Source organism: Ursus americanus, chromosome 4, assembly GCF_024610735.1.
Source record: "Ursus americanus isolate L20-20 chromosome 4, mUrsAme1.1.p, whole genome shotgun sequence".
In the NCBI taxonomy this organism is placed as follows: Eukaryota; Metazoa; Chordata; class Mammalia; order Carnivora; family Ursidae; genus Ursus; species Ursus americanus.
This window is the reverse complement of record NC_142130.1, coordinates 56,256,930-56,281,623: the sequence shown is the minus strand read 5'-3', so window position 1 is coordinate 56,281,623 and position 24,694 is coordinate 56,256,930. Positions and strand designations below refer to the sequence as shown.

Below are 24,694 nucleotides of genomic sequence, written 5' to 3'. Positions count from 1 at the left end.
CTTATTGACTAATTATATAAAGGCCCTGTCTGGTATCTAGGAAAAAAGAGTTAATGAAGATCTACTATGACTACTGAGGACTAAATAAAATAGTTCCACTGACAAGCTTCTCTGCACTAGGTATGGTAAAAGCCATTTAAGAAGAAATCCAGAGAACTAAGGGTGACTGGTACACTACTATAGAGTTGGCCAAGGATTTATGTTTTTATTCAAGTTTCAGAAGAATTTTGAAAATCAAACAATTTTCTTTCATTTGACAAAGCCTTCGATACGTGTTTGAAATAGGTTAATCACTCCAGTGTAGCCACGCAACTTGGTTAGATAAGATACAGATTCAGTCCTTATAAAGAGGATGCTAGCTCATTACAATGAAAATATATTCTATCATAATTTATCTCTGAGAAGAGGAAGACACCTAGGAACTACGAATTGTGGCGACACATGACTAATCCAAAATGTAAAATGTAACCAGTTTTAGCTATTCAGCTAAAATATAGGGCCTTGACCAATCTATAAAATTTGGGAGGATAATTTGAACTGGGACCATAATAGACATTTTAAAGATAGTACAGAATTAATTACTGTCTTTTCAGGACCTCTAGATAAGAAGAGGGCTATTTCCAAGTTGGTGAGTGTATATACTGCACTTGAGCATTTTATTAAGCCCTGTATTGAGTTACTCAAAGGAATCTGAATTTTAATGGAGTTGGGAGAAAAAAAAAACTTTGAGACTTAAACTGAACCCAAACAGTCTTTCTGGAATCACATCATCCTAAGTCACAAGTGATTTTGGGGGTATCTGTTATTCAGTTACATGAAGATTGGAGTCTCTGGCAAACATCAATGCTACCACACAAATGGCATCCACTGGGGATATTAGAAATTACTTGATGCACAGCAAGGAACAGCCCTTTTGAAAGCTAAAGGCAGTTGGTTATTAGGCTCTGGTGGAAATAGAAAGACAGCAGATAATTTTAAAACTTGAGACAACTACTGTGTATAAGCAATGTCAGAGAAATGTCCTCCAGAATGAGACAATTCAACAGAGCTCATTAATTAAATGGAAAGAGTGTGTATAGGGATAGTCATTGATGATGGCTTAGTAAAGTGGGGGATACCTTTGTCAGGTTGCTGAGATATAAAGATAGGAATGAGGGAATGAAGGTTTTCTCTACTTCGAAAAAATTCATTTGAAACGTATCTTATATTTTTTTTTTACTGAATTATAGTTGACATACAACATGGTGTTAGTTTTAGATGTACAACATAATGATTTGATATACGTACTTATTGAGAAATGATTACCACAATAAGCTTAGTGAACATCCGTCACCACATATACTTACGTTTTTTTCTTGTGATGACAATTTTTAAGCTATAATCTCTTAGCAACTTTCAAAAATACCATACAGTATAAATACGGTATTGTTAACCATTGTCACTTACTGTACACCACAGTCCCAGAACGTCTTTATTTTATAACTGGAAGTTTATACTTTTGACCCACTTCACTCATTCTGTCCATCCCTCAGCCTCTGCGTCTGGTGATTGCCAATCTATTCTCTGTATCTATGTAGATTTGTTTTGTTTTTGTTTGTTTTTTCAGATTCCAGATATAAGTGGGATCATATGATATTTATTTTTCTTTCACTTACTTCATCTTAGCATAATGACCTCAAGGTCCATCCATGTTATCACAAATGGCAAACTTTCCTGCTTTTTCTTATGGCTGAACAATATGTGTGTGTGTGTGTGTGTGTGTGTGTGTGTGTGTGTGTGTGTGTGTGTGTGATTTATCTGTTGATGGACACTTAGGTTGTTTCCATGTCTTGGCTATTGAAATAGTGCTGCAGTGGACATGAGGGTAAAACTATTGTTTTAAAATAAGAGTTTCATTTCCTTCAGACATATACCCAGAAGTGAAATTGCTGGATTATATGGTAGTTCTATTTGTGATTTTTTAAAAAAGAACCTCCATACTGTTTTCCATAGTGGCTGTCCCAATTTACATAGATATCAATGATGCACAAAGGGTTTTTTTTTCTTCACATCCTCACCAACACTTGTTTATTGGATAATAGCCATTCCAACAGGTCTGAGGTGATATTACATTGTGGATTTGATTTGCTTTTCTCTGATGATTAGTGATGTTGAGCATCTCTTCATGTAGGTATTGGCCATTTGTATGTCTTCTTTGGAAAATTTTTTAAAAATTATCTTTTAAGGCTCTCTGCCTACTTTCAAATGGGATTGTTTCGGGGTTTTTTTGCTATTAAGTTGTATGAGATTTTAATATATTTTAGATATTAATCCCTTATCAGATATATGGCTTGTAAATATCTTTGCATTTGTGTGTTGCCTTTGCTATTGTAGTCAACTCCAAAAAGTCATTGCTAAGACTCATGTCAAGGAGTTTACACTCTATTTTCTTCTAGGAGTTTCATGGTTTCAGGTCTTACATTCACATCCTTATTCTGTGTTGAGCTAAGTTTTGTGTATAAATACATAAATATAGTGGTCTTGTTTCATTCTTTTGCACATGGCTGTCCAGTTTTTCCAACACTCTTGAAGAGACTGTCCTTTCCCTGGTGTATTCTTGGTTCCTTTGTAGAAAATTAATTGACCATATATGCATGGTTCTTATACATTTTGACTTTTTTTTTTTTAAGTAGGCTCCATGCCCAGCATGGAGGCCCAACTTGGGGCTTGAACTCAGGACCCTGAGATCAAGATCAAGAGTAAGACATTTAACTGACTGAAAACAGGGCAAGATTAAACACACAGAGAAAAATAAGGTTATAATTACAAATCATTAAAAATTTCTTTCCCCAAATTTCTAGAAATACTGCTCCACTGCATATGTCTGGATTTATATGTTGTCATTAAAAAGGTCTGATGCCAACTTGATTTTCTTTCTTTTGTCTGGAAACCCAGAGGGTATTTATTCCTTTACTTTAAAATTTAATAATTTTAATATGCTATGCCTCAAATAGATTATTTAATTTTCCAAGGTATGTAACGAACTTATTAATAATATATAAATGTTTTTATTTCTGTGAAGTTTTCTTAGATTATAATTTTCACATTCAATTGATTTATTTTTTTTCTTCAGGCACTCATTATATACATGTTGGATTTTATTTGCGTATCAGCTATATCAATAATTTTTTCTCCGATAATTTTTACCTCTTTTTAGTTTTGTTTTTTCCTTTGCTTTTTTTCATAAGTTTTCTCAATGTTTCTCTTATTTATTTATGTGTAAAAAAATGACCAAATTTGGTGACCTACCGACAATCTAATTATTATCTCTCACAATTCCGTGGATTGGCCAGGCTCGAATGGGCTGTTATTTTGCTCCACGTAATGTCAGCTGATCTGTAGTAATCTGTAGGCATAATCGTTCTGGATTTTCCAACATGGCTCATTCATAAATCTGGTCCATTGTTGAAGATAGCTAGAACACTGGGCTCGGCTGACATATTGGAGTATTTAGGCCTCTCAATCTCCATGTGAGAGTCCTTTCACTCAGAACCCAAAAGTGAAAGCAACTTCTTAGGCTTGAATTGGCACAGCATCACTTTTGCCACATTCTATTGTTTAAAGAGAGTCATTGGGCCAGCCCAGATTCCATGTAGGTCGGACTACACAAGAGTGTGAATACTAGGACATGTAGATCATCTTTGGAAACTGGCTACCACATTCAATTTTTTACAATATGTTTTCAAAAAAAAATCTATTTTTCTTGGCACCTTAGAGGTAAGTCTATATCTAAGAATATTTTTTTCTTTAGTTCTTTTCTGAATCTGGTCAACTTATTTCAGATCTGAATATTGGTCCCTATCTGTTGTTAGTTTTAGATTTTTTTATTTGAATTCATTTTCTTATATATCTTATATATATTTAAGGATGTTTAATTTGAGTTGGTATCATGTGATTCTATATTATAATCATGTTGTCCTGTATGGGTATTTTTAGGGAGAAAATGTAGGAATGCATTAATTTTCATCTTATCATAGCTTACTGTGGATATTTTCAGTTGCTTTCTGGTCTTTTGAAATGTTATTTTCCAGGACCATCAGTTATAGGTATTGATAGACATGTAGAACGGGTTTGGTTAGTTTAGTAGATTTTTGTAGTTCACCATGCCCTTCTTCTGGTGGTCTATACTAAAATGAAAGTTTCAAATTTCTAGGACCTTCCTTGGAGAACAGTTTGAAGTATTTTCTGATTTTGTGATTCTCTTTTATCTCTTTAGGACATTTAATTCCCTTCTTTCTCTTTACCACCAAGCTCGACAAGGCTTTCTCCATCTTCCAAAGCCTACCTCCAGCAGAAGAGATGCTCCGACTGAGACTGCTTATCTTCCTCTTGTATACTTCCAGGCACTCTCCTTTTGATACCACACGTTCTTTGCTCTTAACTATCAAGTTTCAGAATGGTTCTTGGTATTTTCTTCACTCAAGATGGAACTTCCTAATTCTGGGATTAATTTTATCTGTGTTCTGCTATCCTGGGGCCTCAGTTCTGCTTTTTTTTTTTTTTTTTTCCTTTCCCTGTAGAGTCTCTTGTCTTTTCTCTAGTTAGGTCCAGGCTCCAGAGTGAATTTTTGAGTATAATTTACTGCTTACCTGTAAATTAAAGTTCATAGTACTCTCTGTTTCCTAGGTATATGTAAAATGTGTTTTATGGATATTTTAAAGAGATTTGTTTATATATTTTAGAGAGAGTGCATGCATGTATGTGCACATGAGTCGGGGAAGGAGCAGAGGGAGAGAATCCTCAAGCAGACTCCCTCCTGAGCTTGGAGTTCCACTCCAGGTTCTGCAGGGGCTCTATCTAACTCACAATGCATGAGATTACGACTAGATCAGAAACCAAGAGAACCAAGAGTCTTTCCCTTAACCAACTGAGCCACCCAAGTTCCTCTTTATGGATATTTTGTTTTCTTTGTTCATCAGCATTTTTTAAAATTTGAGGATGTGTGGGAGAGATTCAGATTCTTCTGGTTTCCATTATCTCATGGAAACCGTATGGATAAAAAGGATTAAATTAATTTTTAAGAGCCAACATTAATTACTTTTAGATGACACAGAGTACAAATAAATCAACTAAACCTATAGCATACCTTTTTAAGAAAATTCTCTTGTACAAAGGTGAGTCAGATCCACTTAAAGGTCTCAGGATAGAAACCACTATATTTTTTCTTTCTTTTTTTAAAGATTTTATTTATTTACTTGACAGAGAGAGAGAGACAGCCAGCGAGAGAGGGAACACAAGCAGGGGGAGTGGGAGAGGAAGAAGCAGGCTCCCAGCAGAGGAGCCACATGCAGGGCTCGATCCCAGGACTCCAGGATCACGCCCTGAGCCAAAGGCAGATGCTTAACAACTAAGCCACCCAGGTGCCCTAGAAACCACTATATTTTTCTAAATGGTAATGATGTTCAGGACATTTTGACCTTCACAGATCTCCATATTTTACTATTTACCCTTTACAGCAAAATAAGGGTCTCCATGCACTCTTTACTGTTTAAACAGAAATAGTGTCAAGTCCTGGGTTTATAATTTCTCACATCTGTGTCAACTCCAATGTTCCATTCATAAAGGCCATAACCAGGCTATAGTATATTTACTTTATTCTTTATAGGACTTTTCTCTTCATCAGTGGAAACTGCATTAAGAAGATGTTGAAATTCTTTTGCTGCCTTGGGAGAATTCTGTACACTTCTTGACTAGTATTTGTCAATCTAGCTCTAAATTCCACAGAAATTAAACTTAGTGTAATGTTAAGTACATCAGGCACTGTTAATAAAGAAGCAGAGAACTAAATCAATATGGTGATCCTGCTCTAATTGGAGTGGATAATGGTAATTCGTAGAACCTGGTATCATTATGATATTAAAGTTCAAGTGAAGGAAAAAGAAGTCAAACATGCTACTCTTCTCTATGACCATAAAAGTTGAATCATCAAACACTATAATACTTGGATTCTGCAGCAAGACTGATCCATGTCATCTATAAGCTCTATAACTATTTATTCACACTCAACAACATATAGGGCTATCACTAGTCAGACAACATGTTTGTGGTAGTTATCACTTTGCAACCAGAGAGAATTGCTCCTAATTAGGGTCAACTGAAGAGGGTGTTAAACAAAGATAAGGAGGGCACATGGAACACTTGAAAATTTGCAAATGTAAATACTTTAGGACAAATTTACTACTATCATATTTCACAGTTACTTATTTAGCTGTCAATATTTAACTTTTTTTTTTTTTAAGATTTTATTTATTTAACAGAGAGAGACAGCCAGTGAGAGAGGGAACACAGGCAGGGGGAGTGGGAGAGGAAGAAGCAGGCTCCCAGCGGAGGAGCCCGATGTGGGGCTCAATCCCAGAACTCCGGGATCACGCCCTGAGCCGAAGGCAGACGCTTAACAACCGAGCCACCCAGGTGCCCCTGTAACTTTTATTAATGAATTCTTGGAGCATTAAACACTATAAATTATCATGAATCCAATAAGGGAAATGAAGATAAATTGAGGATAAAAGATATCAAAACCTTATATCTCCTACTTTGGTGAACTATAAAGCTGAATTTTTAAGCCTGTTTTTAAATGGCTCAGGAAATGTTGGAGCCAGTCTTTTGGGATAGTTAACTACCCTCTGAACCTTAGGTCAATATCCAAGGTGGGTAATTAGGTGAGAAGAGACTGGCTCATTTGGTCTTGACCTGAGGAGAAACTGGCACAAGGGAGCTCTCCTTTCAATTTATTTCGGGCTCTTCGAGAGTAAGGATGAAGCCAACTATAATGACTGAAATACAGCTCACGTTAGGACTTCTGTTATACCAGTCTTGAGAGTGATCATCTTCGCTTCGACAGAGAAAACCAAAAAACAAAAAAACTTAACAGGGTGCCAAGAGAGTGCTAATTATTCAAAATAACGAGAAACTACCCAAGGGAAATTTGCAAAAGTTTGGTGACAGGAAATTAGACAACAGTTTCACTAAATAACTTTCCAATTCTTATGTGAGGAGCAATGGGCATTATTAGCAGACATTTCCATCACCAGTCCCCAAACATCTCTCTAAATGAGTGCTGGGCTGATAATGAGAGACTTTAAGTTGAGATTCAAATTACATAGGGTATTGATTAATTCAGTCCTTATTAATATCAACCCTTATTAATCTTGATTCGAATCAGGTCCTTGTCAGCTACGGATTCGCACTTGCTTCTTCCTTCCTGAGCTCCATCAATGTCAGCATCCCTGGCCCTTTACAACTCAATTATGGAATAAATTGATAGCTATAATCAACTGGATTCTATAATATATTTGGAAATGACGAGTTCTCAATATTTAATATGCACATATTATCAGATTCTTATTATTGACTTCAGAAACTTTCTCAATCCTTTTGACTGACCAGTCGAAAATGAACCTCTTCAGAAGATACTTCTGGGAAGCAAGAAACCAAAACAATGTTTAATATGGATATAGCTGTAATTTAGTTTGTCAAGTTCAGGGAGGAACTATTGTAATGTGTTTTTCTTTATTTCTGCAACTTTCAACAGAGAACGGAGGGAAGACAAATTAGTGAAATATATTACATCACACTTACTCTAGACAGCTGAACATTGGAAAAAATCCCTGTGATGTTTTATTTGATCTTGCTTGCTCTCTAAATGTTGTTTGCTCTGTAACATTTTTAGTTCACATATCTTCTCCCAGGTATACCTAAGCAAAAAGTAAAATCTTGTTCCAAAACTTTCTCAACTCCTGCTTAAGTAAGTAGTTATTTAGCTTCCTTTACAAAGTATCCTGTATCCACCCTCCTACCTCTAAAGATGTTGGCTAATTTATTCTGCCATGAATTTCCCCTTTTTATCCTTGTAGTAGCTTTCTACCATTCCATATAAATTTTGCTGTCGTCATCCTTTAATTCTCCAATCTATATTTCTTGTTTTCCATAATGTTCTTTTTTTGTTGTGGACAATTTTAACCTTGAGCATTTTACAATTTTTCCATTCAAATGAGTATCATTCTATTCAAGTTACTTTTCTTTATACTTCACATTAATGTTAAATTTCTTCAAGTAACATTACATGATGTCAATGGCTTCCTGTGCCATTTATCAGTGCAGAAATCCTCAGTAAACATTTTTTTTAGGTTCTACTGATACCCAGCGTTTTAAGCTCTCTCCTTCTCCCAGAGGGTGTATATCCCAGACTGAAAAGAAGTAAAGTTAAAGATTCATTCTAAATTACTTCTGGCATAAGGTACATTTTCCCAATCACTTACGCACTTTGTTACTCTAATCATAGTTATTAGGATTGCACTGGCTAGATTATTATCAGAGTGAATAAAAGGACTTAAAACTATTCAGTGAAGTCTGGAAAACTATTATAAGTTCTTTTTCTATTCCTTTCTCTCTTTCAACAGATTGAATAAAATGTTTGATTGGAAGGAACATGGTGCTAAAGTGAGTTTCTAAGAAATTACTTTGTAAGAATTTACTGAGCTATTTCTTCTTTCAGTTGTCACTAATGAAATTGAGTTGAATATTCTCAAGTGGCAGAGCTTAACATAAGTCCCAGAATATAAAAGACTCATACATGGATATTTGGTGAGGAATACATATGTTCTTTTTTAAAAAGAATATACATATGTTCTTATGTAATTTTAAAATATAAATATAAAATTTACACACTTTTAAAACATTTTTATCATATGGGATATACCATATAAAGATCTATTTATTTAGCAAACATTTATATGACACTCATTAAGGCAGTGTTCCAAGTATAAGTAGTATCTCATTTAATCTTCATAGAACCTTATGAAGTAGAGCTACTCTGTCCTCATTGTACGCATGAGGAAACTGGAGTACAAAGAGATTAAGTAAGTAATTTCAAGAAGTGCCTGAAAATGATTAAACCCAAGCAATTTGGCTCCAGGATCTCTACCCTTAATCACTATACTATATGTTAATAGGTGTCTAAGAAGTTCATGGTGTGGGAAAGAAGAAAATGGGGAAGGAAAAAGAAGCAGAGTATGAGTAAAGATCTAGAAGTGTTCAGGAGGGGAAAGTGGGAGGGAAAAATAAAATAAAAAGAAGCTTATAGATGGATATAGGGTCAGCCTCTTCCTGCCCTCCCCCCACTTCTCTCCCTCAACAGGGTTGGAGTTGAGGGGGTGAAGGTCAGGCCCTGGCTATGGTTTCAGGATTCTTCTTCTTCTTCTTTTTTTTTTTCTTTCCAAAAGTTTGGGGAGCATTTGCTGGATTTTCCCTAAAATTCTGTACGCTTTTTGCAGACATTTTTATTCTTTCCAATTTTATATTTTATGGTGGAGATGATTTGGAAGCTACCTTATTTCTTTTTTTTTCTTTTTTTTTAAAGATTTTATTTATTTATTTGACAGAGAGAGACAGCCAGTGAGAGAGGGAACACAAGCAGGGGGAGTGGGAGAGGAAGAAGCAGGTTCCCAGCGGAGAAGCCCGATGTGGGACTCGATCCTGGAACGCCAGGATCGCGCCCTGAGCCGAAGGCAGCCGCCTAACGACTGCGCTACCCAGGCGCCCCTGGAAGCTACCTTATTTCTAAATCACCCATTTGAGTAGGAGCATTACGGGTGCTGCCAGTTTACAGGATATTTTAGAGCTAGATAATCCTCTCACTCATCAGACTCTGGAGATAAGCCCTAATGCAGTTAATGAAAAGTCATTGGATTTTATCTTGATTGCTTTCTTTTACCACATCTTCCTCTAAAAGTATAGGTTAGTGGTTCTCATTCTTGATTGCAGAAAGAATTACCTGGAGCAACTGTAAGAAATTGTAACATCAGGACCCAACAGGTCAAATAAAATCAGAATTGCTAAGGGTTAGGCTCAGTATTTTTTCAAAGTTCCCCTGATGGCTCTAATGTCCATCCAGGGTTGAGAATTATCTATAATGATTGTTGGAACACAATTCTCCATGGGTCTTTCATTTTTCTGCATTCCTTACAAGCAGAGGCATTGGCTATCTTTGTTCTAGACTTTTCAAGGATGTTTGTACAGCAATTTGGGAAGAGTATGTGATTGTATGTGGAGATTGTGTCTTCAGAGCAAAGAGCAGACCGATTTGCTGCCCATTATAGAAGATTCAGGTTTTCTAAGCTCAGGGTTTCCTCCTATAACACAACTCATTACATGTACAGGGGAACTGAGTTTCACTTAACATAAGGCCATGGGAACTAAGTTTCAAGGGACTAGAACAAAAGCTGAATAATGCTGTGAGTAATAAAGCTCTTTGCCTCTGACCTGGTTGCCTCCTATCTTCTGGCCCCATGAATATAGCAGACTAACACCAGTTCTTGACAATAGTTACTCTTAAAGCTTGACAAACCAGTTGCTGAAGATTAGGTGATTATAATTAAGTCAGAACTCTTCCTGTTTGATGACTATTGTGACGCTTACCCCAAAATGGAAATTTCATGGGGGATTTAGCTAAGTTCCTACGGAATCTCTTTTTATTGTTCTGGATTTTGATGACCAAAGAGACAGAATATTTTTTTATCTGAAAAAGAAAAAAGAATATACTTTTATCTGAGGGGAGGAGAAAATCTTCAAATGATTGTTAATAGTGAAAATTTACACAAAATTTAGTTTTCTGGAAAGAAATATATATATAAAAATGGCTAACACTAATTTCTGTTCAACAATCATCAAATAGTCATAGACTATTCATATAAAGCGAGTGCCGTTCTTTCTGGAATGATTGTTTCTTAGGCCTTTTCAGAGTTCCATATTGTAGAAGGTGTTTTGTTTTTGTTAGCTAGTCCTCCATTTTTGTTTATATTACAGTGCAGTAAATTAATTATCAGTTGAGCTCTTAAAATGTGTCTATTTTTTACTCTGTTTATATACACCTATGTAAAATTTGCAATTATTTTATATAACATTATCAACCTCAGTTTAAGGGAAAAATTGCAAATTATAGAGTTTATTCACTCGATGATATTCTCATATTTTAGTATGCACATGCTTAGACTTCTTTGATTCACCAGATCTTTGTACTATGGACTTTTTAACAATATTTTTTCTTCCCATTCATGAGCATGAAGTATCTATTTGTGTCATCTTTAATTTCTTTCATCAGTGCTTCTTATTAAAGTTTTCAGGGCACAGGTTTTTCACCTCCTTGGTTAAGTTTATTCCTAGGTGTTTTATTACTTTTGGTGCAATTGTAAGTGGGATTGTTTTCTCTCCCTGCTACTTCAACAGATTTCTTTTATTTTGTGTTCTGTGAACTTACTGAATTCATTTATCTAGTTTTTTGGTGGAGTATTTTGGGTTTTTTATATATAGTATCATGTCATCTGCACAGTGTAAATTTTACTTGTTTATTCCAGAAATTTCTATTTTTATATATGGCAGTATGTTGTAGTAAGATAGAATAACAGATTTAAATTATAAAATCTTATTTTTCCTGAGCCTTAGATGATGGGAATAAAATTCCACAGACTTTGTAGGTCACACTAGTCTAAGCTATACCTTTACACACATATATATTAAGTAATAAAGGCAGTATTTGATGTCAATCTAATTGACCAAATGCTTAATTTCCTTAATGTGATATGAAAAATATGATAAATGTAAATGATAAAGAGAAAAACATCTTTCTAGGAGTGAGACTACCAGAATAATGTGAAGAACTTGGCCCAATTAACAGAGCAATTATTCAAAGTCTCTAGAGATGAACAAAGGTTTTACAATAAATTGAGAAGCACTTATTTAATAAAATATATGAAAACTTTAGTGAGAACTATGGAAGGCCATGACACTTGAGCTGGGTACTGCACCCATCCTCCTACCCAAGTCTATGTCATCGAAGAGCTATTCCAGCAAACTTAGCAGCTAAGTGGTATTTCCTCCAGATCCTTAGAGTGGAAGAGGTATTTTGAGTGGTCTGGAAAACCATCACTTTCTAATTTCCCAGTGTTTTGTGGGAACTGGGTGAGAGTGCTGTGCTCTCTACATTTTCTATTACTTAGTGTTTTGCAATTTGTTTTTAGATAACAGAATATCTATGCAAGAAATTCAAATTCCAGTGAGGCATTGAGATTTTTCTCAACCAGTGATCAATTTGTGATGGATGAGAAAGGACGACTTACTGTAGAAGAGACATATTATAAAACTTCACTGTAAATAATAGAAAAATGAAGTAAATAGGAAAAATGATAAGAACCATTCAACGTTTTAACTTTTATAACGCAGAGAGTTTAGAATTCAGACAGCGATGTAGTTTGTATCTACCTTATTTGTAACTTTGCAGAATGAAGATCATCCTAAACTTTTGAGTTTGGTGGCTGTCTATAACACATAGCTCTTAAAATTTCATGGAATTGTGAGGGAATAAGCTCTGTGATATACCCTTATACTACATAATATATAATATATAATGTTATATATATGTTTTATATATATAGCACTGTCTCCTTTATTCTAACTTGGAGATGTTTCACATTACTTTTTTCTAAAATTTATTATGTTCAGTTAGTTAACATATAGTGTATCATTAGTTTCAGATGTAGATTTGTTACTCATCCACTGCACAGAACACCCAGTGCTCAGTACATCAAGTGCCCTCCTCAACGCTCCTCACCCAGTTACCCCATTCCCCCACCCACTTCCCCTCTAGCAACCTGTTTGTTTCCTATTGTTAAGAGTCTCTGATGGTTTTTCCCCCTCTGATTTCATCTTATTTTTCTCTCCCTTCCCCTATGCTCCTCTCTTTTACTTCTTAAATTCCACATATGAATGAAACCATATGATAATTGTCTTTCGCTGATTGACTTATTTTGCTCAGCATAATACCCGCTAGTTGTAATAACTAAAAGGCAACCTATGGAATGGGAAGAGAAATTTGCAAATGACACTTCAGATAAAGGGCTATTAACCAGGGGCGCCTGGGTGGCGCAGTCCTTAAGCGTCTGCCTTCCGCTCAGGGCGTGATCCCAGCGTTCAGGGATTGATAGAGTTTGCTTCTTCCTCTCGCACTCCCCCTGCTTGTGTTCCCTCTCTCACTGGCTGTCTCTGTCAAATAAATAAATAAAATCTTTAAAAAAAAAGGGCTATTATCCAAGATCTATAAAGAATTTATCAAAGTCAGCACTGAAACCCGAACAATCCCGTCAATAAATGGGCAGAAGACATGAACAGCCATTTCTCCAAAGATGACATACAAATGGCCAACAGAGGGGCGCCTGGGTGGCACAGCGGTTAAGCGTCTGCCTTCGGCTCAGGGCGTGATCCCGGTGTTCCGGGATCGAGCCCCACATCAGGCTGCTCTGCTATGAGCCTGCTTCTTCCTCTCCCACTCCCCCTGCTTGTGTTCCCTCTCTCGCTGGCTGTCTCTATCTCTGTCGAATAAATAAATAAAATCTTTAAAAAAAAAACAAAAAAAACAAATGGCCAACAGAAACTTGAAAAAATGCTCAACATTACTTGGAATCAGGGAAATACAAATCAAAACCCCAATGAGATACCACCTCACACCAGTCAGAATGGCTGAAATTAACACAACAGTAAACAACAGATGTTGTGAGGATGTGGAGAAAGGGGAACCCTCTTACACCATTGGTGGAAATGCAACTGGTGGAGCCACTCAGGTAAACAGTATGGAGGTGCTGCGACACCGCCCTCAGCGCCACGCGTTGACTGGGGAGAAGGACGAGGCACAGACAGGTTAGCTTGCGGAAGAGAGCATGGGTGCAGGGGACAACTGCCCGGCCTAACACCACCAAGACAGAGATCGCCCGGAACAGCCGCAACCTCATGTATTTATTGGCAATAAACAATCAAAGACAAGCAAGGGAATAATCCCTATTACATCCTAGTGAATAGTAGTACGTCACGGGAAAGGTCACGGGATTAGATGACGTAACGCTCAGCAAGTGAGGCCTATCTTAAACATGTTTCTATGGACCCTGCGGGCTATTGTCAAGAGCAATCAAGTTTCGGTTGGGGGAGCTTTCTGCCCTGAGCGAGCTGGGCGTTCCCAACTGCTGTGTAAGCTGGGCGTTCTGGCCGCTGTGCTCTGACCTTTACGGTAAAGCCCGCAAGGTCACAAACATGTTTTCCTATTATATCCTTAGCATAAGTTCTCAGCCAGGGGCTGCTGCATGGAGGTGTCTTAAGAAGGTAAAAATAGAGCTATCGTTCACATTATTCTTAAGAAAATACATTTCCAAAGCTTACTACCTCTTGGCTTAATTATACTGACTCAATGAAGTGACATTAGAAATAACTATTATTTGGTGATTTGTGCTGCAAATAAAGCAAGGACACTTTATTTGGGACCAAACTTCCACTTTGGAAAGAAAATGACATTTCCTTAACATTCACATAGTCTATTTTTAGCAAATACACTCCAGTAAATCTTTTTAGGGGTATATATTATAATAGGGATCCCTGTGGGTCTGTGTTTAGTAAATTAAATATTAATTTTTTTTTAGTTTAGTGAAGATGGAAGATAGCAACTCATCATTTTCCCCACTGGTTAAACAAGCCCAGTTTTTATTTTTTTCTTTTCTTTTATTTTTTTATAATAATTTTTTATTATGTTATCTTAGTCACCATACAGTATATTCTTAGTTGTTGATGTAATGTTCCATGATTCATTATTTGCGTATAACACCCAGTGCACCATGCAATATGTGCCCTCCTTAATACCCATCACTGGCCTATCCCAGTCCCCCTCCCCCCTCCCTTCTGAAGCCCTCAGTTTGTTTCCCAGAGTCCATAGTTTCTCCTGGTTCATTCCCCCTTCTGTTTACCCCCCTTCATTCTTCCCTTCCTTCTCCTACCGATCTTCCTGCTGTTTGTTCATACCAGCATTGTCCACAACAAGCCCAGTTTTTAAAAATGCATTCTCATTTACATCTCTATGTATAAAATTATAAAATTGATTTTTTAAATGAGTAAGTTATTATTATTTCAAGTGTTATTATTATGGTAAATACATTTTTTGTTTCTCTTTTAAGGAAGGTTACGCATTCACTGAGATATTTGGAAAATCCTATTCTTGATTTCTTTCAGATGTCATTTAAAAGTCACAGAAGAAAACCAATCTTGTTACTTCATGAAAATATCAGCTGTTATATTCATAATAGCAGTAAAACCTATATAAACTCCTTAGGAATAAATTAGGTAAGAAAAGTACTGAAACATATGAAGAAAACTATAAAAATGACTACCATGCTTGGACACCATCATTAACAATTTCTAAATATCTTTGACTATTTCAAAAAATCATTACTGCTCTTAATAGTCAAAGTCTATTACCAAATATTTACATAGAAACTATCATTAATAATTAAAGATAATTAAGAAAAGTTTCATAGAAAAATTTACAGACTATTTATTCCTAATTTACATTAGTTTTCAGTGTCAAGTACTCCTCTTTAAAGGTAACAATAGGATTTTCTGGGGCGCCTGGGTAGTGCAGCCGTTAAGCGTCTGCCTTCGGCTCAGGGCGTGATCCCGGCGGTCTGGGATTGAGCCCCACATCAGGCTCCTCCGCTGCGAGCCTGCTTCTCCCTCTACCACTCCCCTGCTGTGTTCCCTCTCTCACTGGCTGTCTCTCTGTCACATAAATAAATAAAATCTTTAAAAAAAAATAGGATTTTCTTTTTCTTTTTTATTAATGTACTTGTGACCATCCTTTTATATATCTTTCTAGGCACACACATGCACACAGACACACAGATGCAAACACACACAAACACACACACACAACAAAATTACATAAAAAAGGGCTTATGATACATATATTATGTTTTTGTCATGAACTTTGTGTGGGGGGGGGATGAAGTATCTCTCTCTCTTCTTACATTTGCATCTCTTCTGCTTGCAAGAGTCCTCCACATGGTTTGAGAATGCTTCAAAATTTGCATTTTTTTCAGATTTTTCCAATTTTAGGGTCAGACACCTAAACAAAGAATTCGTAAACAGATTTACTATAGGCTGAGAGTTAAACTTTAAAAATTACTAATTAAGTGGAAAACAATACTAAGGTACAATGTAATTTGCAAATAAAATGCTACTATTTTCTGTTATTTTTAGTGATTATCTTTGGTACATATTTTCCCTTTACAATGATCAAGTGTGGATATGTCAGAAGGAAACGAGATTCTAGTAACTGAGTTGGCCCTCACGGGACTTACAGAGCGATCATGGCTGCAGTTCCTCCATTTCCCTCATATTCTTGGTCGTCTACCTCATCACTATAAAGCGGGCAGCCCTGGACTGATGGCTCTTGTTTGGGAGGATGCCCATCTTCACATGTCTACGTACTTGTTTCTTGGTGGGTTAGCCTTTGTAGATGCATGCACTTCAAACTCTGTAACTCTCAGGATGCCGGTCAATTTCTTAGACATGACTGCAATGATATCCTTAGCTGAGTGCATCACCCAAATTTATTTTTTTGCTCCCAGTGCAACTATAGAATCTTTCCTTTTGCTAGCGATGGCCTATGGCCACTATAGGCCATACGTAACCCCTTGCTTTATCCAGTGATAATGTCCAACAGACTCTGCACTCAATTGATAATTATTTCAAAGCAGTTGGTTTTCTGCATCCCCTGATTCATGTGAATTTGTTAAGATTAACTTTCTGCAGGTCTAACATAATACATTATTTCTACTGTGAAATTTTACAACTGTTCAAAATTTCATGCAATGACCCATCTATTAATGTACTAATGATATTTATTTTTGTAGCTTTAATGCAAATATCTACTTTAATGACCATCATAATCTCTTATACTTGTGTGCTCTTTGACATTCTGAAAAAGAAGTCTGCAAAGGGCAAAAGCAAAGCCTCCACATGCAGTGCCCATTTGCTCCCTGTATCGTACTATGTCACTCTCATCTTCATGCACGTGCGTCCTGCATCTGGCCAAGCTGAAGATCAGGACAAATTGTGTTCCATATTCTATACCACTATCATTCTCCGGCTAAACCCATTTATTTACAGCCTGAGAAATAAAGAGTTTATAGGTGCCCTGAGAAGAGCTACAAAGAAGTAAGCAGTTCCCAAAGGAAATTTTAAATTGCTTCTTCTTTCACACTTTGCATAAATAAGTTCTTAAGTCTTGCAGATTAGCCATGGTCCTGCCCTTTTACAAAAGAGCTAGTGGTCAGGGTAGTCATTGAACACTGGGTGAAGGAACTCAGCTTCACACAACGTTTACTTGGATGGGGGTCCAGTTAAAGTTATCATGTCAATTGAAATGACTCATATTACCAATAGTTGGTTTATTTAAAAATATTGTAATTCTTCTTTATCTGAACATTTGGTCTTTGATATCTGTCAGGGACTCCTCCTCCAAATTCCATTTAATAACTGACAGTAACAGAGACTGCTGTGTAAGTGGGAATCATTTCGTTGTGAAGCTACCCTATGATCCAGCAATTGCACTTTTGGGTATTTACCCCAAAGATACAGACGTAGTGAAGAGAAGGGCCATATGCACCCCAATGTTCATAGCAGCATTGTCCACAATAGCTAAATTGTGGAAGGAGCCAAGATGCCCTTCAACAGATGACTGGATTAAGAAGATGTGGTCCAGGGGCGCCTGGGTGGCACAGCGGTTAAGCGTCTGCCTTCGGCTCAGGGTGTGATCCCGGCGTTACGGGATGGAGCCCCACATCGGGCTCCTCTGCTATGAGCCTGCTTCTTCCTCTCCCACTCCCCCTGCTTGTGTTCCCTCTCTCGCTGGCTGTCTCTCTGTCACATAAAAAACAAAACAAAACAAAACAAAAAAAAAAACAACTCTAATAATGATGTCTCATTTTAGAGGGACTGATTAAATTAAAACTTTATTATATCTTTGTATCTCTTTTGTGATTTTTTTTCTTCCAGCATGGTATCCATTGTATGCTTTTTGACCTCCTTATTTATATTCTTGTATTTTCATTAAGAATAAAACAATAATATTTGTCTAAATGAATGAGTAAAGTTTTTCTGTTTCTGCTATATTTCTTACCTGATATATGATTCTTAACGACAATACCTGGTCTTTCTATATGGTTTAACATTCATTTTTGCAGAAAATTCTGTTTCTAAACTAGTGGTTGTACTGGAAAATAGTCTGTCAAACTCTATGTGCCTCCTATACCACTTCTTCCACTGGGCCCAAAGCAGGTCTGTGGCCCTAGGTGTACGGTTGGTATTATGTGGCAACAGTGGATTAGAGAAGTCACATAATTCAAGACCTTTCAATCTACAGGCCTCTCATCATTTTTATATTGTTTCTGTTTTATCCATTTTCACATATATCCACTCTATGCCTAATGATGCATGGGGTCAGGCCATGTGAATATGATTTATACCATCACTATGAATGCCATGTTCAGTTAAGAATATCTGAGACTACGATATTAATAAGGCTAGCTACTGAAAACTACTGAAATTTCTGTATGGGCCAGATGAGTATTCATCTTATTATATAAATCAGTGGATCACATAACAGAGGAAATATTACCTATTTGTAATGAAACTGATAGGAGAAAAGATAATGGACATTTGACTTGTATGCAATAGGTTGTTGAACATTGGAATTCATCGCAAATTACCTATTAGATGGGGCACCTTGGTGGCTCAGTCAGTTAACAGTCTGCCATGATCTCAGGTCATGATCTCAGGGTTCTGGGACCAAGCCCCATGTCAGGCTCCCTACCTAGCAGAGAGTCTGCTTCTCTCTCTCCTTCTGTTCTTCCCCTGCTCTGTGTCTCAAATAAATATAAAAGCTAAAAAAAAAAAAGCAACAAACAAATCACCTATTAGAGATTGTTCAATATTCTAAGATATATGAGTATATTTTGTAGCTTTGGCACATGTCAATTTTGGAGATGGACTTGAAAACGTAGGTTGGAAACAAAGTTTGGAGAAGTTTTGAATGGCTGGGAATTTGGGGCTTTATTCAAATTGCAGTAGGGACTCAGAATATATATATATTTTAATTATGTTAGTCATTAGTTTTTGATGTAATGTTCCATGATTCATTGTTTGTGTATAACACCCAGTGCTCCATACAATACATGCCCTCCTTAATACCCATCACTGGGCTAACCCATCCCCCCCACCCCCCTCTAAAACCCTCTGTTTGTTTCCCAGAGTCCATAGTCTCTCACGGTTTATCTCCCCTTCTGTTTTCTCCTCCTTAATTTTTCCCTCCCTTCTCCTAATGTCCTCCCTGCTATTCTTTATGTTCCACAAATAAGTGAAACCATATGATAATTGTCTTTCTCTGCTTGACTTATTTCACTTAGCATAATTTCCTTCAGTTCCATCCATGTTGATGCAAATGTTGGGTAACCATCCTTTCTGGTGGCTGAGTAATATTCCATTGTATATATGGACCACATCTATATTTGAATGCATGATCTAATATATGGGCATGTCTGTGGACTGCTAGACAACATTATCAATGAACTGAAGAAACATTATGCCGTAGCCATCCTATGAAATCTGAGAAACAGGCAAATGAGGTGATATATTAAATGTAAAGCTACCATCACACCCCATCACCCAAACTAATGGAACCTTGTTTCCATGAATGCCACCGTTAAGAAAAACTGCCTTATCCATTTCAGACTGGTTGTCTGATTTCACTGGAATATTTCATTTTATTGAGACAAAATCATAACAGTTCAATGGAAACATTGTGGGGTAAATTTATTCCAGTATGTTAAATATTATTTAATTAGTATTCTAGGCTATAGGGAGAAGAAAAAAGCTTTCAAGTTTCTCCTGTGTCACTTTCTCACTGATCCAAGGTCTGAAGGAAAGATTAAAAACTCTGTATATGGAACACATTTATTCAGACGGATAATTTATTTCTTCTAGTACTTGGGAATGAGGTTGTTTCTTACATAAGGACCTCTACCCCATAAATTTCCACCTTCCCACTGTCAGTGATACACTAAAAAAAGGGGGGGGGGCTGAGTTACAGCCAAATCATGAAAGAATGAATATTTCCTTCCCTTCTCTACTTTTCTACTTTCTAAATGCTCCTAGATCCCAATAAGAAAAAAAAAATATCCTTAGAATTCCAGGCACAATGAAGAATAGCCTTGTAAAGCAGTCAGGATCCTCTAGCCAAACATCTTCATTTTTTGCAAGTGAGACGTGTTAGTGCTGTAGCACATGGAATAACAGAGGCAGCTCCTTTTAACTCTAATTCTCATTTCAACACACCAGGCTCCCTGTCTGTATATTCAGCAAGCTATCACCCGGGAAGAAGAGACATGACTAATTAACTGAATTCAAGAGTCTGGTGCTGTCATCAGGCCCAGCACTTGTATTGTGTGAAAGGGTGAAACAAGTCAACTGTAGCAAAAGTCAGAAGCTGGAATGAAGGCCCTGAGACTGGTTGAGGAAGAGAGAATTAGGCTGTTCTGAAGGAGGGTGGTGGGGGAAGCTTTCAGCTGAACTGGATAAGAGAGCCTCTGTGGCCAAGAGTGTGTGTGTGTGTGTGTGTGTGTGTGTGTATATATATATATATATATATATATATATATATATATATATATATATATATATATATATATATATATATGCAATGTTTTAAAGTTCCTGCTCTGACAAGGAAATGCAAGGCCCTTGGTATTAAATTTGCACAATCCACAAACCTACCCATAGACAGCATAATTTCCCTTTTCACTGAGTGAATCTCATGGCTATTACACCACAAGTATTTCTCAGAGGAAACCTTTGCAGCACTGAGCCATAAATCCTATTATCTGTCAGAAATTCAAGGTGTTACTATCTCCTACCTAGATTTTTGTTGTATGCTTTACTATGTCCAAGACAGTGAAAGGACAAATTCATAATTACTGTTTGTTATTTTCTTATGACCCACTGGAAAATCTTACGACCTGTTCACGCTGCTGCAGAAAATGTAGTGCCAGCCAGCGGGCACTGCTGGGGCGTCTTCCTGGCTTCTTGAGCTCTGTCAGCCTCATCACAAAGGCACGTGTGCACTCATCCCACAGAGGCAGCATGTCAGGTAGAGTTCTAATGGGCTTGGAGAGATGTTGGCAGCTTAGCCACTGTTTAAGGAGAACTCTTTACTTTTTTTTTTTTTTTTTTTTTTTTTAGAGAGGGAGAAAGAGAGAAAGCTGGGCCGAAAGGGGAGATAAGAGAGAGAATCTGAAGCAGGCTCCACACCCAGAGTGAGCCCAATGTAGGGCTAGATCTCAGGGCCCTGAAATTATGACCTGAACAAAATCAAGAGTTGGATGCTTAACTGACTGAGCCACCCAGGTACCCCAATATTTTTTCTCTATTTTACAATACAGAAAATCTGTAAAATAAGGTTACACTTACACTAAGCTTAGAAAAACAAAGGGACAAACTCTGAATTTTTTCCTCATCAAACTGCAGACAGAAGTCATGATTTTTAATTTACTATAATTTTGATTTTTAACTTTAGTTCTTTGATCATTCATCTAAATGAATCTATTAACTACATTGGACAAAACTTGTGTATAGGGGATGATTGGGTAAGTTTCGGGATAAGGGGAGGGATACACAGGCATAAAGATTTTGATCTTTCTTTTAAGAGTGAGCATAAGTTGTATTTAAGGGTTTAAACGGAGTTGCATCCATGTGTGTGGGAATGGTGCTGATCTCAGTGGTCTGGCATTTTATAAAGGTGTCTTCGGCCCAAATGCAGATAGTGGTAGGAGAAAATATTAGAAAATAACATATTCATTATCAAAGGGTTATGTCAGTATTCTAGGTAGGCGGTAGAGTTTCCTTGACTTTTGAGAGAAGTGGATGGTTTCAACAGATATTAAGGAGATAAAAGCCATGGGTTTGATAACGGTTTTGATAGAGCTTCAGGGGGAATTCAGTGTCAAGGGATGACTCTCAGGTTTATTTCTTTAAAAATGGGGTAACGATGATGCCATTAACTGAGAATGGGAAGACGGGATGAGGGCCACATTTGGTGGCAGTTTTAGAAAAGACTGAATTTGAATCTGTACATTCTGAGTTTCATGAATCTTTGAGATATTTGAAGAAACTATCAGGTGGTTGGAACGTGGCAACATCTAGAGCAATAAGAGAAAGGAAATTAACATGACCTAAAAAGTGCTCAGGGACAGTTGTCATGTCGCCCTCACAGTGAACTCTAATGACATAAAGTATGCTTCTAATTGTTACACCTGCCGTGTCTGGGTTATTCCCTGATTAGCTCACAATGCCCAGTAGAACAGCTTTGCCTCTGTCCTACAGGGAATCCATTGGTAACTTTCACTGAGGGAATTCCAAAGATTTTTTTTTTCTTTTTTACGAATAGATTTGAAAAAGAGTACAAATAAACATGTCCCTACTATTGAGGTTTCCAAGGAAAAGCTTTGCACAAGGAATCACTGCTTCATTCTGCACCTTCCACTTTTCTTCATTTAAAGGTTTTAAGAAGAACTACAGCCATGGATGTGAAAGCAGTTTGGTAATCCATAAAGCTTTGTCAGTTTGGTAATCCATAAAGATGACTGGCCCCAACAATGTAAAGTATGGGAGAGGGAAATTTACATTTCTTTTTCTTTTTTTTTTCCTTTGGAAACCCATCATCTTTCCTTCAAGAAACCTATCATTTTCTGAGTCTCCAGAAGACTTAAAGAAACTGAGTGAGGGCACTAGGATCTAATTTTCATTATTTGTAGGATCTAATTTTCATTATTTGTAGTTTTTCAATTTGCTTATTTGGTAATGAAATATCCAGGTCAGAACGCTATGAGAATTTCTGTTTCTCTTCAAGAGAGACAATTCTGGATGCTTGTTGTAAATACTAAATGCTTGACTGTTGAAGAGACACATATAATAAGATTTCTTTTTAATAATAAACTTGAGATGATAGAAACAACATTTGCATCAATGTGGATGGGACTGGAAGATATTATGCTAAGTGAAATAAGTCAAGCAGAGAAAGACAATTATCATATAGTTTCACTCATTTGTGGAAAATAAGGAGTAGCAGGGAGATCGGTAGGAGAAGGAAGGAATAATGAAGGGGGGGTAAACAGAAGGGGGAATGAACCACCGGAGACTATGGACTCTGGGAAACAAACTGAGGGTTTCAGAGGGGAGGGGGGTGGGGGATTGGGCTAGGCCGGTGATGGGTATTAAGGAGGGCACGTATTGCATGGAACACTGGGTATTATATGCAAACAATGAATCATGGAACACTACATCAAAAACTAATGATGTACTGTATGGTGACTAACATATAATAAAAAAAATTAAAAAAGAAAAAGAAATGAGACAAATGGAAAAATAATGACAATGACTCAAAAGTTTCAGAGGTTATTTCATACTATAGAAAACTTTCCTTGTTAGGCTAAAAAGACAATTGAATTATGCTGCTTAAACTTCCTTAATTTGTTCATGGAGTCATGAAAAGATGACTAGAGTCACCACTAATAATATTCTTCAGCCTCTTAATTCCAAATGTGTATATGTGTCTATGTGTGTGTGTGTTTATAGGGATACACACATACACACACGGGGTATAACTATACATAAGGATATATATAGATACACACACATAAATATATATAATGTAGAGATAGATAGGTAGATAGATAGATGATAGGTAGATAGATAAGGAAAAGATCCAAACGCTTAATAGCCCTTGACCTAATTGGGAAAATAGGGTGTATCAATTATGGGTTTAAGGTTGTCAAGAAAGCAGGGCAGGCTCACACAGGATAAAACCTCCACCTTGGAAATTAAATGACTTGCCATCAGTATCCATTAGGGCCAATTTTTAGAGGAGACATTTCAGTCAGTCTTCTTGCTGCTTGTGTTGTGTTTCCAGGACTTCTCATGGGTACATACTTTAAAAGATAAATTTTTAAAGATATTTTTTTCTTGCTGTATACTCAAAGAAGATGGAAAAGAACTCACCATTCTCCCTAATGTTGAACCATTAAGAAAAATACTGCCTATAGACCTATTTTAAAGTTAAACAATGCACTTTTGGTAAATAGGTAAAATTTTTATGTGTTTTAATCCTCAAGAAGTATATGTATAAAATTGTGTTATTCATTTTATTTTGAGAAACAATGAATTTATACATCATATTATAAGCAGATTTTTTCTTCTAGGTGATCTAAGAGTTAGTGCGTTCACTTCTAGGTATCTTGGGATCTCTTCTTTGGGATTTACTTTAAGGCAGAATTTTTAGGTCATAGAACAAAATCAAACAAATTATTTAAAGGCCACTTCCAATATTCCATCTGTAATGTTGGTAAAAGTTATAAAATTTTTACTAACATATCAAAAAGAAAGGCACCTTAACATGAAAAAAACTATTTAAAAAAGCTTCTCGTGCTTAGTATACCTAACTTCATTCATTTACAAAAAAAGCTTTTGACTAAGAGAGAGAGAATGAGAGAGAGAGAGAGAAATCACTCTCAATGGATGAATTCAATAGGGCCAAAAATATTCAAAAGCCTATGCTACATAATCCAATATTTTTTCCTGTATTTTATGCTACAGAAAATCTGTAAAATAAAATTTACTTATGATTTATTTCTATTTTTTAATTAAAATATTTATTGATGCCTACTAAATGCAATAATATTATTATTCTTGTTTCCTTTTCTCTTCTTCACTATCAAAACTCTTATGACTATCCTTA

General features: G+C 36.5%; 1 pseudogene; it reads left to right on the top strand.

Annotated features, from left to right (window-relative positions):
* Positions 1-16,152: 16,152 nt before the first annotated feature.
* Positions 16,153-17,068, top strand: LOC123784272 (olfactory receptor 5AC2-like; annotated as a pseudogene).
* Positions 17,069-24,694: the final 7,626 nt, after the last annotated feature.